Here is a 14,228-nt window from a genome sequence, read left to right on the forward strand (position 1 = left end):
TTATAAATACAGTATATCAAACCATAAAACAGACAGAGAAAAACACTAGCTGTTAATAGAGCATTGTGCTAATTACAGCGATTCAGAAATAAAGTGCAAAGCTTGATCAATATCTAGGCTATATCTAAAGTGCATTTGGTACTAGCAGCACATCTGGCTCCCACCATAAAAATGCCAAATAACATTCCATGCTTAAACAGAGAAAAACATAAACTGCTTAAAGTACATTGTGCAAATAGCAGCAGTGTTTGAATAAAGTGCAAAACGGAGCTAGCGTTTGAGGCCTATGTTCATCAGCTCAACCCATAAAAAAAACAACAAAAAAAACACAATACTCCACACTCACATCGGGAAAATCACAAGCTGTTTAAAGTGCATTTGGCAAATAGCAGCAATTCTTGAATAAAGTGCTACACTCAGCTATCACTCATAATAACATTATATATAATCTATCAAACACTATTAAAGTATAGGGGGAGTTGGCGACTGTGGAGCACCTTGCCCTTATAGTCCCCTTCCGTCCGCCACACCATGAGTAAAACATTCCTGCCAAAGAGCTCTAAATCTTGAGTTGCTCCTCCCCGTTGCGCATAGGCCTCCTTAAATCTGAAGGTTCTATACATTTTGTTAAGCCAATGGTCGATCCTAGGTTGCTTATTTGTTTTCCAATTTTGCAGGACGAGTGACCTTGCTACAGCTATTGAGATTAGTATAAAATACTGCTGGTACTTTGTTAACCATTTCACCTCCCCCGAGGAACCAAACAAAACCAACATAACTGATGGTTGAATTGTCACAGACAGAAATGAGGAAATCTTGGCAAAAACCTCTTCCCAAAATTGTCGTAACTTATTACATTCATAAAAAAATATGCACCCACCCCCCTCATCCTGCATATTACATCTCAAACATTGGTTTGGGCTTGTTGGAAAGATCTTATGCAATCTCAGGCGTGTATAATAGGCAAGCCATCTAGATAAGAAATTCATTCTCTTATAATTAGCCCCTCTAAGTGTTTTTTTTGCTAACTCACTAAGCTGTTGCCATTCTTTTGTATTGAATTTACAGCCCGTTTCTAAATACATTTTTTGGAGTTCTATTGTCAAGATCTCAATAGAATGGGCCTTTTGATGTAATAGCCGATACCAGCATCCTATCCCCACCATTTTATTCACCATCTGCCTAGCGATTTGCTCATCCGCCTTATTCATCATTGAATAGTTAATTTAAGAAAAGAAAATTAAATGATAAAAACTCAGTGGGAGGGCAGTTGTTAAAGAAGTAGCTTGCAGTCAGATGTTTTCTCAAGTAATGAAAGTCTTGTGATTATAAAAATCCCCGAGCCGACCAAAGCCTAATTCTTGCCACTGTTGATAGAGGCCTCTAGACAATATAAGACCTCCTGCTGCACAATCCTCAATAAGGGTAAAAGCATGGAATGCTGGAATAGCTCGTAATTTTTTTAAAAAATGCGTTCTTTCCGCTAGTGTTAATATCACTTTTAAGGCAGTTTCGCCAGCAGTAAAAAATTTGGAAGCCTTATTGCACTCTCTTTCAACATATATACCAAGAGAAAATTATCAAAGACTGAATTTTTCTCACCCAATTGTGAAAGCAAATTTACTAGTGAAGCCTGGTAATACGCTAGAAAGTGTGGCAATGCTAAACCTCCTGAAGCAACATCCAATTGTAATATAGCAGGATTCACCCAGGGGTGTTTATTATTCCACACAAACTTCCGAATTATTTGATCTAACTCCTTAAAATAAAAACTTTGAATTTTCAAGGGGAGATTGCTAAAAAGAAGCAAAAATAATGGAAGTATCGACATCTTAATCATGGAAATCCATCCTATTAATGATAAATTAAGCAGAGACCATTTATCTAATAATATTTTCACTTTTGTGAACATTCTATTATAATTCAAAAGGAACAATTGACCAACACCATTTGTAACACATATCCCTAAATATCTAATTGGATGCGGTGACCTTATGAAGATGGAAGCCGGAATATCCGCTGGGATCGAATTAAATGTAAGGATTTCCGTCTTTGCTTGATTTACTTTATACCCCCCAACCTGCGTGAATTTCTGTATCTCATCGAGTGCATTCTGCACATTAGAGTCCCAAGTCTTAATATATAAAAATTATTGTCTACGAAGAGCTTGACTTTTGCCATCCCCTCAAGTGGAAGCAGAATCATTAAGCTCTTCCGAATCTTAACAGCTAAGGGTTTGATAAACAAAGAAAACAAAAGGGGGGATAGCAGATATCCTTGCCCGTGTGCCACGCTTAATTTTTACCCTACCGGCTTCTTCTCCTTTAATAATAACTTTGGCCTCCGCATAACTATATAGTTCTTTTAACATTCGTAAAAATTGTGACGGGAACCCAAATTTATCTAAAATAAAAAATAATGCACTCCAATCCACGAAATCAAAAGCCTTTTCGGCGTCCATCATCATAATCACTGCATTAATCTTATTGGTAGAAAAATAATCAATGGCTTGTATTAAATAATATGTATTAGCTGCCATCAATCGCCCTGAAATAAAACCATTTTGGTCCTTATGAACCACATGCTGTACACATGGGACTATCCTTTTTGCCCAGATCTTCATGAACAGTTTGTAATCCGTATTTAATAGATTAATCAGATGACAGGAGTTGGGGTCACAGGGATCTTTATCTTTTTTAAGAAAAATTACTAAAACCAATTCCTTAAATCTTTTAGGGATGTCTACACCCTCCTTTATCTGATTAAACAATTTTCCCAAAAAAAGAAGAAGTTCTTCCTGAAATGCCTTGTAGACTTCCATTGGAATTCCATCTACACAATTAGCCTTAGCATTGGGCATACGTTTTAACACTGATAAGATTTCTAAATTCCCAATTGCCCCATTAAATATCTTAGAAAACTGTGATGGGACCTGAGTTAGCTCCAAAAAACCAAAATAGTCTATCAAATCTGCTCTATCTACCCCCTGTGTTTCTGCATAAATTTGATTAAAATGTGAAAGAAATACCTCAGAAATAACTTGTTTGTCGTCTACTAACATGCCCGTTGATGGATTGGGTAATTATTTGGGTTGCTTTCTGATTTTTCGTGGACCAAGCCAAAAATCTACCAATCTGCTGACTTTCCTCGTAAAGCTTCTGTTGATAAGCCTTACTTCCTGATATTTCTTCTAACAAAAAAAATCCTTCAAATATTCCTTTGTTTTAACTAATTCTTCCTGTTGTGCTCTGAAAGTGGGCTCAGCTGTATTTATTAAAGTGACATTTTGTCTAACCTTCTCCACTTCAGTCTGTAATTCTTGAATCTTTTGCTTTCTTAATTTGCTTATTCTTGCCTTATATGATAATGTGTGACCTCTAAAGGTGGCTTTAAATGACTCCCATACCATAAACATCGAGGCAGAATTTACATTACGCTGAAAAAACTCCTTTATAAACACCTTGGTTTCTGTCATCCAGGTAATATCTTGTAATAACGATTTATCAAACTGCCATCTAGTCCTCTTTTTTGGAGTAATTCCTAGCCACAATGTAAATGAAACTAGACAGTGGTCTGAAAAAGAGTTGGAAAGTAACTCTGTTAATTCATTAGCAAACACTTTGTCTACTAAAAAAAAATCCAGTCGAGATGCTCATCTAAATCTTGCTGAATAGAATGTATACTGCCGTAAACCAGGATGTCCTAACCTCCATGGATCTAATAATGAAAAATCTTTTGTTAGGCTACCTATTAATTTTGTGGTTTTAGGCTTTAACTGACGCTTCGCCTTGTTTGACGTATCCAGTGCCAAATTCTGGATAAAGTTAAAATCACCACCCAAGATTAATATAACTTCCACTTGTACTACCAGCTGATAAATTTGCTCTAGTGCAACCATATCGTCCTCTATAGGACCATAATAATTAACCAAGTTCAGCACTACTTCCTCTAACTTCACTTTTACCCAAATCCATCTACCTTTACCATCTCGACGGACCTCCTTAACCTGCCAGTCCAATGAATTAGAAAATAAAATCCCTACGCCTCTAACCGCTAAATTGGCTGATGAAAAATATGCTTGCGTATATTTCTTAGGAAGGGATATTTTTGGGGTGTCAGACCTGAAATTAGTTTCCTGTAAAAATATTATTTCAGGAGAGAGGGAATTTATCCAATTTAAAAGGGCCAAGCTTTTTCACGGATTAAGTAAGCCATTAACATTACATGTCACCACTTTTATATTCTGCATTTTTGATTCCATTTTTGATTCCATCCTAGTCTTCCTTCCAACTCTTTTACCAGTTTGTTTTACCACTAGTTTATCCTAAATTTCACATCATTCCCCCACCAGACAACTCCCAGCAAATTCTGACTCCACCATAAACTTATCCTATTAACTACACTATTTTCTTGTTCATTTTTTCCTTTGCTATCCCCTTCCAGCCCCCCACTCTGAACTCCCGCCCCAAAACTCCCAGCAGATGGGGAATAGCCCACTGTTAGACCTGGCACCTTGGCGTGAGTCTCCCTTCCACTTTTTGTCACTGTGCCTCATGTGTTTTTATGGTGTTGGCCGCTCAGAGCACTGTGCCACTGCCAACCAGTGCCACAGTGCAAGTGCTCCCTATGTAAAATGTATATGTTGGTTGGATTCCAGGATTGGTTTATTTGGTTTACTGTCAGACCCCAGTAAAGTGCACCAGGAGTGCCCAGGGCTTGTAAATACAAATGCTGCTGGTGGGCTTGCAGCACTGGTTGGACCACCCACAGAAGCGGCGTGGTAAAATGTATCTAGGGTCTGCCACTGCAGAACCTGCGTGCAGTCTGGTACTGCCGCGCTGATTGCGCAAGTGCACCCACTTACCGGTCCCCAAACCTTCACTTATCTACATATTATTCACCCCTCTGGTAGGCCCAAGGGCAGGGTGCATTGTAGGCATAAGGTAGGACAAGCCCTGATGTGTGTGGCATGTCTTAATAGTGAATTACAGCCATTTTCGTTTTTCACTATTGAAGGCTACCTGCTCTCCATAGGCCAGAATGGGCTGCTGGAGTTACTACACGCTGTAATCCCAGTAGACTCATAGAGCATGGTAGAAAGTCAAGTTTAGTATGCCTGAACTCAGAATAATAAAATACTTCTTTTAGTAAAGTTTATTTTAATATCCTGTGTTTGTAAATACTACTTTTAGAAAGTTAGTATTTACTGACCTGGCCATTTCAGTCCGCCTCTGCTTTGTGTGTGTGTGTTCTGCCTAGTTACAGTGAGGAGCAGGGCTGGGGAATTCCAGGAGACAGGCTGGCTGCCAGCTGGTGGGTAGAGAGATTACACCAGGATGGGTGGGAGGAGTACACCTTGACTCTGAATAGACCTGTGCTCTGCCACCACAATGCCGGCTCCGCCCCCTGTGGAGCGGCTGATGTCTCTGCCCTGCTGCTGAAAGGAAAGAGCAGAGTCACCACAACAAAGTGCTCCAAAACCGGACTGAGCCAGGCCTAGGCCCCCTGGCCACAAAGAACAAAATAATTGCTGTATAAAAGAAGGAGCCCTGCTCCCAAGAAATTAGATCAGGTCCTGCTGAAACAAGAAGAACCTCTGCCAGAAGAGAAGGAACTGGGAAAGCTGTAGGAGGAGTAACTGTCCCTGACCGGGGGGATTGGCCTGCAGTGGTTGCCTTGCTGCTGAAGGAGAGGAGAAAAGACTACAAAGACTTTTATTTCAACTTGTGCTTAAAGATCTCCAAGGGCCTGAACTGAGCTTGCCCCCTGAACGAAGTCCCAGGACCAGTGGACTTCATCCCCAGCTCCCCAAAGTCTTTTGGAAGTGCCTGCTGCGGTTGTTGGGCCTTCTGAGGGACTGCGTGTCGCAAGGAGCTGGAAGCGCGAGGCACGGAAGAGAAGCGTGCCGCCTTCGGAGCTGTTGCCGTCGCATCTCGCAGAGAGTGTCGCCGCTGCAGCCTCGCATCGAGCGGAAGCGTCTCGCATCATCCGGAAGTGTCTCGCAACGCCGAAGAAGCGTGTCACCATCGCAGCCATCGCAGCTGACGCATTGCACCGCATCGAGAGGAGAGTCTCGCATCGAGGAGGAAGCGTGTCGCCATCGTAGCCATCGTAGTTGTCGCATTGCACCGCATCCAGAAAAGCGCCTCGCATCCACGGAGAAGCGTGCCGCCGTCAGAGCCGCTGTCGTCGCATCTCGCTGAAGGGGTGTCGCCGCTGCAGCATCGCATCGAGCGGAAGCGTCTCGCAACGTCGGAGGAGAGTGCCGCTGCCAAGGCCGCTGTCGTCGCATCTCGCCAAAGTTGACGCCGCTGTAGCTGACGCATCGAGCCGAGCCTTCTCGCAACATCGGAGAAGTGTAACGCATCTGGAAGATCCCGTCTTTATTTCTTTCACACCAAGAACTTCAACGCATCTGCATCGCTGCAACACTTTCGTTGCCCTGCGTGTCGCATCTAAGGTACATTGACTTAAAGTGTCGCATTTAAGAACTTAATTGAAACTAAGCAATCTTCTACCAACTAAGCAACCGTATTGTGTATTTTTAATCGTTTAATGGTCTTGTGATAATCCTATATAAAGAATCCTTATTTTTAATATAAATACCTGTGTGGTGTCCATTTGTAGTGTTGTCACTTGGTTACTGTATGTGTTCACAAATGCTTAACCAATAACGCTCTGAGATAAGCCTTGTCTGCTCACGCCAAGCTACCTAGAGGGTCAGCAGGGGTTATTTTAGTAGTGCAGCCCCTTACCCTGACTAGAGGAAAGGTTCCCTGCTTGTCACAAGTACCTACCTGTGCCAACTAGAGAACCCGGATTCTAACACCCACCATACCCCCTGCCTTCTCCCAGTGGTTGCCCCCCAAACTGGGTGCCATGTTATTGCACCCTTAGTGACCCTTGTCCCTACACAACTCCTAGCGGAATAAAGAGAGAGAAAGAGGAGAAAAAAAATGAAATGACAACAGCCTGAATTCGTTATTTTCCCACAGAAATGTTCTGATGAAGCTCCTGTGCTTCTTCCGAATTTGCAAATTTAAACTGTTGGGCTATAGACGCCTGGGCCCCTTGTGCCTTAAACAAATAAAGAAGTTTAACAAATTATTTTTGCCAAAGGGCTGAAGTCGCGGACATATCAGAAAAGATACAGCAACTGGGGACTTCTCGAGTTGAAATCTGTCGCTTTTGAATGGCCTGAGTCAATACCCGTTCCTTAATTCTAAAATCTGCAAAATTAACAAGAATAGTTCTGGGTAACGTCGAATTCGGGAATGGCTGGGCTGGAACTCGATGTGCTCTTGTAATGGTAAGATCTCCAGAAAAGCTCGGGAGCACATTACCTTTAATAAATGACTCCACCCACTGGAGTATTTGTGTCCCCTTGCATCCTTCCGGCACCCCAATTAGCCGCAGATTCGAACGCCGAGAATGATTCTCCAGTTCCTCCATCTTACTCTTCAAACTAAGCTTTTGTTTTTTATCCATGTCTGCTTGATGCTGGATTACCGTCATCTGATCCTCGAGTTGAGATATTCTTAACTCAGCCTCCTGTAACCTTCCCGGAAAACTGGCTACCACTTCTTCAATTTTAGACAACCGATGGTGTTGGGCAGCTACCTCATTTGCTTGCATCGCTTTCATCTCAAAAATCTCATCCAAGATGAGATTCAGCATTGATTTAATATCACATTGGAAGCGGTGGCTGAGTGCGAAATCCCAAGAGGTTCCACACCAGCTGCCTGTGTCCGGTCTTGATTTTCTACTACAGTCATTTTTTCTAGCAATGAGGTCAGAGGCTGTCCATCCCTCAGGTCCCTTTTTGAGTGGCTCCGCGGCTTAGATGGTAACATTAATGGTGAGCTGGTAGCTATTTGGATATCCAATGATCCTTCAGTTTGTATTCTCCCCACCGGCTCTAGTTCTTGCTCCTGTTCTTGGATTTGTTCAATACAAGGGGGGTTGAGAAATAGAGGATATTCCTTAGTTTTAATTTGATGCATGCCAGTAATTTCTTCCCTTACGGATTCTTGATTGTGATTCTGACATGTTTCTAAATCGACGGGAATTCTTACTGCCTGGCCATCTTCCTGAAAAATGGCCACACCAGGGGCTGGGCCACATTGCGCCAGGTTTGATCCCTCAGTTGTACCATTTTCCTTTGTTTTTCCTGCAATCAAAGTCTCAGCGAATACCAGGGGCGGATCCTCACTGGTTCCCCTCCCAAGCTCAACTAACTCGTCTTCTGAACTTGGAGGACTTGATCTTCTAGCAGAGCCTTGACAAACTTTCTGCAGGCATTCAGCTCTTAATGTTGCTGAAGTTGTCTTTAATGAGTAGACCGGGTCTTTGATTTTAGCCCACCACTTGTATCAACATGGGCTAACGCGTTAGCGAATTTCAAATGTTTCCCATATTTAAATTACTACTTCCCATTTCAAGGCAACCGCTGCACTGAGGATACACCTCTGCCTGTATCTGAAGAGTACGTCACGAGAAAAGAAAAAAAACCACTTTCTCCTCTTTTTTTTTATATATATTTTTTTCCCTTCCCTTCCCTCTGCCTCCTCTCCTTCCTCTTCCCTCCACAGGAAAACTCAGTCTCAGCCCGACACAAAAGATACCCTTTCACCGGCCTCAATGTCATTAAAACAATACGCTTTGCTACAGTTTTTCTATTTGTTTCCAAAAGCTCATCTATTAGTGAAATTGCTGTCCACTTCACAGTTCTTTTTTCTTTTCCCTCAGAAAAGCACAGCGTACCTCATGCCTTCTCACTGCACCATTCAATGCGGGCTCCTTCCTAACCTCCGTGCCTCCAGACAGGTTCCAAGAGAGCCTAAGACAAGGAGGGAATTCAGCTTTCCTTTCCTCCGTTAAGCTCTGCAACGCTCAGCAGCCAGGTCCAACCCCCTGCTACGAGCTGTTCCCGTGAGCTCTGAGCTGCCTCCAGAAAACATGAGCCCGTCTATTCAACTAATCGGAGCTCCTCCAGTCCAGCCCTCCGACCTTGACCTTAAATCAAGCAAGACACCAAGCAAGACACCGGAATCAGCCCCTATCAGAGCCTCGCTGCAGACCTAGGGCCGAGGAGTCTCCAGCCAGGAGCAGTCTTCCTCCAGCGCCAAACAGCAAACAGGTACGAGCAAACACAAACTCCATTACAGAGGGAGGGGCCGTGGGTCACCTGTGGCTACTCGCAGGGGGGCTTCGCGGTAGCCAACCACATCTCTTGTCTTAATCTACATTAGCAAGGCTCTAAATACGCCTGAACCTTTTCTGTTTACTTCACATATCAAAGCAAACAAGCATTGTCAAAACCAAAAGGTCTGGCCTTTGCTCTGCTGCAGTACCTCAGGCCAATAATAAATGTACCTCAGGAGTCAGAGCAGCAGCTTGACAGTCCATCAAGACATTACTAGATGCCCCTCTCGAGTCAGAAGCAATGGCTTAAAATGTCTTTTACAAAGCAGCAGTACCTAAATCCAATACTATCAATCAATCAATCAACAATCAATCAGTCAGTATTTGTTAAGCGTGACTACTCACACCAGAGGGTCTCAAGGCACTGGGGAGTGGGGGCTGCAGGTCCGACCGGGCTCTTCAGTTAAGTCAAAGAGCCAGGTATTGAGTTCCTTCCTGAATTGAGCCAGCAACAGGGATAGCCTGAGGTGGAGAGGCAGGGTGTTTCAGGTTTTGGCGGCGAGGTAGGAAAAGAATCTTCCTCCAGTCCTGGTCTTGCAGATTTGAGTGACGGTGGCAAGGGCCAGTTCGTGGAGGGCACATGAAGATGTGGCTGCGGTGGAGGATGTTGAGTTGGCTGCAGTGTTTTGAACGTTCAGTAGTTTCCTGAGGAGTTTCTGGGAGATGCCTGCATGGAGTGTGTTGAAGCAGTTGAGTCTGCTGCTGATGAGTGCGTGGGCGACCATCTTTCTGGCCTCAGTTGGGATCCATCTGAAGGTCTTTCGAACCAGGTGAAAAGTGTGGAAACCTGATGAGGAGACAGAGTTGGTCAGTATGATGCTAAGGATTCGTGTGTGGTCCATGGTGGGTGTTGGGTGGTTCCTAACGCGGCGGTCCACCAAGAGTCATACCAAGTGAAGGTGTAAGGCCCCAGGATGAGGACTACAGGCTTGTCTCAGTTGAGCTTGAGGCAGCTGTCTCCCATCCAGGTGGCGGCAGCCTTCATCTCTATCGTGGAAGTTGTTTCCGGCAATTTTGGGCTTGTTGGTGAGGAAGAGGATCAGCTGGGTATCGATGGCGTAGGAGACGATGTTCAGTCTGTGGTTCCTGACTATGGCTTCAAGCGTGGCCATGCAGATGTTGAAAGTGGGTGGGGCTCAGGGAATAGCCCTGAGGGACTCCGCAAAAGGACTCAAAGGGGTATGCCTGAAGGACCCTCCTATACCTGGGCATAGAACATCTATAATATAAACAACAGATGCTATAGAGGGATCAATCTCTCATATATTTTTTGCACAAGGGACCACGAATTACCATGGCAATTTAATGTTTAAAGCAGCGCAATTATTTGAAAAATTATTAGTCAGGTACAAATATTTATCGGCGAGACTCAAGACAACATATATATTCACAGTGAAAAAATCAAACATATATTACAGCAACAAACATATATATAATGTCAATCATTTACACAACATATACATTCCCCTAACGACTTCAATACCATGTACACTTACACATCTAAGTGTTACATTCAGAGGAAGTCCTCTTCGCGCCAGAGGTATCGCTCCTCTATCTCAATCAAAAGTAACTAATGTTTCATTTAAACAATGGTTGGACTCCTCCTTTATCAGTCTGTCGACGCGGTCGCGTTTCAGCCCCAAATTTCTTTAGACCTCCTCAGGACAGGGGTATACTCTATCTGACATGTAGTCCAGGCTGATAGGCACTAACAAAAACTTATTATTTTCTATTGCGAATACTCTCTTCCCCCATTTGGTAGTATGGATATTCTCTCAGTACCTTTTGCCACTTTAGATCTCCTCGCTGCTCACCGTACCAGCACCTTACTGTTTACACGCTCGCCGTCTAATCCTTCTTGCTTTTGCTTTGTTACGTGCATCAGGGACTCCGCAGCAGATCTCCGTGGGTTCTTAGAGGAACGGTGGTAGTCTGAGTCGCTGTGCTCTACCGGTGAGGAAGGGACAGATCCAGTCAAGGGCTTTGTCATGGATGCTGGCATCGTGGAGTCTCATGCTTAGGATGCGGTGGGAGACGGTGTCAAAGGCAGCTGAGATGTCCAGGATAATGAGGACTGCTGTTTCTCCCCGGTCAAAGAGGGAGTGGATGTCATTGGTGATGGCGAGGAGGGCGGTCTCGGTGGTGTGGTTGCTTTGGAAACCGGATTGTGTGGAGTCCAGGATGCGCTTGGCTTCGATGAACTTGGAGAGTTGGACATTGATGGCCTTATCGATGACCTTGGTTGGGAAGGGGAGCAGAGACATCTTGGGTCGGCAGGCGTTGTTTTTAGCGGGGGTTGATCTCAGCATGTTTTCAGTCATCAGGAAAGGTGGTCATCTCGATGGAGTAGTTGACGGTGCGACGTAGCTTGGGGGCGATGGAGGTGGTGGCTCTGTGGATGATGGGGTGCGGGCAGGTGATGGAGGGGGCTCCAGAGTGAATGCTCTTCATGTCCTTGAGAGTGTCATCCATGGTGAGTAGGGTCCAGTTGAGAAGGATCTGTTGGGGGTGGTGTTGTAGTGGCGGGAGTGGGGGCGGGTCTTTGGTGTCGAAGTTGTCAAAGATCTGCTTGATCTTGTGGTGGAAGTAGGTGCAGAGTTTGTTGCAGAGGACTTGGGAGGGTGGGACTTCTGTGGGCTTGGTTTTGGGTTTAGCAAACTTCTTGACAATGGCGAAGAGTTCTTTGTTGTTGTGCTTGTTGGTGTTGATTCTGTCATGGAGGGCCATTTTCTTTGTAGTTTTGCGGAGGAGGTGGTGTGCGGTGATAGCGGTTTTGAAGGCTGCATGGGCTTCCTGGATTTTGTTGTTCGTCCATCTCTTCTTGTGCCATAACAGGTGCGCCTGAACCCATGGAAGATGGCAGTGAACCAACTGGCTTTCTTAGAGTGTTGCTTGCCTGGTGCTCACTTGAGGAGGGCCAGCGCGTGGGAGCAGTTGGAGATCCATCGGTGGAGGTTGCATGCTGAGGTATTGGTGTCTGTGGATGTGGTTGTGCTGAGGGAGGCGGTGAGATGTTTTTCGGTAACATTGTTTCAGTTATGGCGGCGGTGGTGGGTGCAGTGGTGTACGGTGGGTTTGGTAGATGTTCCTCTTGAGTCAAAGTAACAGCTTCAAAAGCCTCTAACAAGGCTACTGTGCCACAAGATGCTACTAGATGTCCCTCAAAAATCAGAGCCAACTGTTTGAAGTCTTCTCAAACCATCAGCACCTTAAATTATTACCAGATGTCTCTCATGGGTCAGACTCAAGTGATTCAAATGTCCATGTAGCTAAGGATGTGTTGTGTCAACATAAAACAATTACATATACACTTTTACTGCTCTGATGATTTGCAGTTTTTTGCTACAGGAATCAATATTTCAACTTTCACACTGGCACTATGCATGGGTGCCACTAAAATGCATTTGGTTATACTAAAGGCAGCCTGTGTGAATTCACTGCCCTATGCTGTGGGAGAAAGAAACAAACTGTCAGTTGAGGAAACCAAAAAATAAAGACATTTGACAAAAGGTACTCTTAGTCATATATATGTATCTATTTTTACTGTGATTTTTTCTTGAGGCTTGCAAGACAACCACAAACCCGCAGAACCTCAATTTGTTACTTAATGTCCCTCTCAAGTCAGATGTCAAAGCCTGAAAAGACTTACATACAGCTGCAGTACTTCAAATGTTGACTAAGTGTCCCTCTCAAATACGGTTTAAAAGCCTGACATCCTTTCACAAAGTTGTGGTGACTCGGTGTCCTCGAGTCAGTTGCAAAAGTCTGAAAATTATGTCACAAAGTTGCAGTACTTTAAGTGGTTATTAGGTGTGCCACTCAAGTCAGATTTAAATGAAGTCTTCACAAACCTACAGTACCACAAGTCGATATTAGATGTCCCTTTTGAGTTAGATGGAACTGCAACAAAAGTCCTTCACAAAGTTGTGGGGCAGTGGTTTCTACATACAAAATGTACATGCACACGTTTGTGTTCCAATAAAGTGTTCTTCTTTTCTACAGGATGATTGCCTTTGCCAAAACTGGTTTACTATGATGATTACAACTTTCAGTACATGGGATGACTGATATGGAACCGTTAGGGCGACAACCTAGTATACATAGATACTAAGTATAGCAATTTTTTTTTTTGAGAATTGGTTTTTGAGTTGCATTGGACATGTGTGCCAGTAAACTCCAATTAATCCTACTAAAGCCAGCCAAAGGCTGAACTGTGCTGATCCATGGTCTTTTCTGTGTTTTGCAATAGGCAGAAGAAAGACCTTTTTATATACAATTATGGTTTTTCATATGCCAAATCTAGTTTATGATGATGAGTTGATAGTGCTGCTCCCAATACATTTTGTGATTGGTATTGAATTGGAAATTACAACTTATTATAGATCAGTACTAGCAGCTACTTGTAAATGCAAGTGTTTTCAAATTTCTAACCTTGCAGATCAATTTTTTTGGTGAAAATGTACATGTGAACAGCAAAACACGGTCACCCAACTTGAAGCTATCCAATTGCTGAAGAGGGCTGAATGATTTTCTTATACTGTGGGCTGTGATGGAGGAAAGCATCCTTTCAGCGACATTTGAGCATACAAATAAAAAAAGCTGACTGAAAGCCCCTCTGTGAACTTATGTATTTTATATGATTTTACTTTAGAAATCCTTTTCCTGTTTACTTATATGTTTATTTGACCCTTGATACTATGTTTTGAAAAATTGCATTAAGTATTCTACTGACAGTGACAGCAAGCACAGGTATGTTAGCACTAAAGAAGCTGAAATAAATATTTACACTAGATCAGCTATTTCCCTCTCAGTTTTTGTTGAGCGTTTTGCCACCTACAGTTTGGCGAAAAGAAATGAAGAGAAGAATGGAAAAATTTAAATATCTGGTATGAATAAAAACACTGCTTATGTTAAATGCTAAGAGAATACTTGTAATCATGGGAAATATTGACTGTATTAGATTTATTTATTTATTTGAAAGGTTTTATATAGCGCTGGCTAGACCCAGAGCTATCAGAGCGCTT

Source organism: Triturus cristatus, chromosome 3_1 (assembly GCF_964204655.1).
Source record: "Triturus cristatus chromosome 3_1, aTriCri1.1, whole genome shotgun sequence".
Classification (NCBI taxonomy): Eukaryota; Metazoa; Chordata; class Amphibia; order Caudata; family Salamandridae; genus Triturus; species Triturus cristatus.